This window comes from Solanum stenotomum, chromosome 4 (genome assembly GCF_019186545.1).
Source record: "Solanum stenotomum isolate F172 chromosome 4, ASM1918654v1, whole genome shotgun sequence".
In the NCBI taxonomy this organism is placed as follows: Eukaryota; Viridiplantae; Streptophyta; class Magnoliopsida; order Solanales; family Solanaceae; genus Solanum; species Solanum stenotomum.
This window is the reverse complement of record NC_064285.1, coordinates 23,832,021-23,834,916: the sequence shown is the minus strand read 5'-3', so window position 1 is coordinate 23,834,916 and position 2,896 is coordinate 23,832,021.

Sequence of the window (2,896 nt, the reverse complement as noted above, 5' to 3'; positions counted from 1 at the left end):
CAAAATGATTCTTATAATTAATTGAAAACTTGCAAACTAAGATTGTTGAATTTTCTAAGGTCAGATAAATTTACAATGTTTTTTGCTAGATAAATTTCTGAAATTGAGTGATCTTATGAGATATTTAATTCGTTATTTTCGTGGTAACTTTAATAGTTGTTTGTCTGGTTAACTATATGACTATTCCAATATCAATCAATTATTAATTCGTTTTGAAGATCTAAAATTCAATAAACATAAATAAGAGTTTGCTACTTTAAGATCAAACTGAAAGACAAATTACAATCTCGAAAAGTTGGACCATAAAATTCACCGAATCATAATTCGATGTAGAAAAACAAAACACTGAAAAATGATACATCAAAGAAGACATAATTAAGTTTCTATATTATTAGCATTTTCGAGGTTATCCTCATTTGTCGACGGGAAATTAAGTTTGGCTTTAGGGTCGTGATACATCCTTGCCACTGTATCAAAGGCCCTTGCAGCTTCTTCCTCTGTTTTGAAAGTACCAAGTCAGACACGTACCTTCTTGATGGGGTTTGTAATCTCAGCTCCATATGTCCCCCATGGCCTCTTTCTCACACCTTTATACCGCACCTCGTTTGGTGGTACATCCACCGCCGTCGCCGTCACATCGTTAATTTTTTTCTTTGCCATTTGAAAAAACTAGAAGAATGTTTTGTATATAGAGAAGACTCAGTTAGTTAAAAGACAAGGGAGAGAGTTGTTTATATAGCCATTTCTCAGAGACACATTTAATTTGGTCAATTAATTATTAATTATATTTGGAAAAATAATTGTTGAATTGTTGACTAAGATTACATTAATTTCGACTAGGGAAATTCTCTTAATGTTCACTAAGTTTGCATATCAAAAAATAATAATTTCATTAATCATAAGTTCATAACCAATTAAAAATACTCAAAGGTAAGTAAATTGCTAAAAAGGAAATTTATTAATTTAGTTACAACATCATCTTTAGTCTAACAATAATTTTTTTTTAAAAATAAGTTGGGGACGTGTGGTGTAACCTTGTACCTTTGGGTTCTAGTTTAAATAAAAGTTCTATTATTTTTATTTTTCTCAAATTCCTGTTTAGATTATTAACAGATGACATAAATTAAATTTAATGTCTAAGATTTAATTGATTAAAATAAATCCAAAATTATAATTTACATAACATTATATGTAAGGAAAAAATAATCTCTCTTCCTTCTTTTTGTTTATATTTCACACAGGATATTTTTGTTTCATTCTCATTTTAGGTATAAGGGTCTGAAAAATACCCCAACTTTGGTCGAATTTGTTGTTGCGATAACAAACTTTCATGAGGACCTATTACCTCCCTAGACTATTTAATACCGTATTTTAAACATATATATCTGCCCACGTGGACATAAAAAATAATACAAAATTATAAATAGTAATGTATCCATGTGGGCACAAATATACCTTCAAAATACACTATTAAATAGTTCCGGGGGTAAAAAATACGATATTAAATAGTCTAGGGAGGTAATAGGTCTTCATGAAAGTTTAGTATCGCAGCAGCAAATCCGACCAAAGTTGGGATATTTTTCAGACCCTTATCCCCTCATTCTATGTTATTATTTTATTGCACTTTTATTTTAAACTATCTCTTTTTAACATTTATTGAATTTTAAATACCCACTGACATGGACCATTTTTTATTTAAAAAAATACTTTATATTTATATAAAATTAAAGAAGAATATCGCATTATTCATTTTACTGATTCATAATGTCGCCCCCGAGCCTACACCCTAGGCAGGACTGGCACTCAAGAACCATTATTGGCCCCAAGCGAACCCTTGGTCTGGCTTACTTACTCAGCGGAAGACTTAAACATCACAAATACCTCAAATAAGGAACTTATGAAATAACTTAGAATGTCTTTAAAGAAAACAGTCAAACTAGCCAAAATGGATACTCAAGTCTCATAGCAAAACATCTTAAATACAAAGCTAAAGGACTCATAACTAACTGTCTAACTGTCTATAAAGCCTCTACAACAAAGAAGGATGTCGGGACAAGACCCCTGATCATCCTAACAACTTCAGAACTAAAACAAATGATAAAAAAGAGTCCTCTAGATAGCAACGAGTCTCACCAACTGACTTTGAGTGCTCAACTGGATCAACGAGGCACTGGATGATGATCCTAGTTACCTGTGTCTACACCATAACAACAATGCAGGCCAAATGGCGTCAGTACATTGAATGTACGAGTATGCGAGGGGAATACTAAAACATTTGAAAAGAATCTGAAAGGAACACTTACCTTGGCTTTACTCAACTCATGAATAATTTAACTCAATATAAAGCAACAATACACATGCAATATATGGAAAGCTTTTAAAACAGTAGGAAGCGACTCAGTTTGTTAAAGAAATGCAATAACAACTCAACTTACTCATATAATAAAGTAATACAATATTGTGGTAGTTTCTCGAACCGACAACCACCACTATGAGTCTAAGTGGTGATACAACGTCTTGCCCACGCTGTCAGAACTGTCATATACTTTGTCGTCAAATAGAACGCCGTAACAAAGTGGATCTACTAGTCTATGCTAAAAAGAACTAAGGACTCAACCAAAAAGAAGAAAGGAAACCTTGATTTCCAAAAGAGCCTTTGAGCTAGTTTTCAGTTAAGAGTAAATGTTTTCACATTTAAAGAAGAAAAGAAACCTTGATTTCCAAAAGAGCCTTTGAGCTAGTTTTCAGTTAAAGAGTAAATGTTTTCACATTTGAGCAAGAAAGGGAACATCGATTCCAAGAGAGGTTTTATCTAAGTTTTGAGTAATTATCTCAAACCAAAGAAAGATTTTATGTTTTTAAACATATGAGCTAAGTATTTTGGGAGTAGTATTGA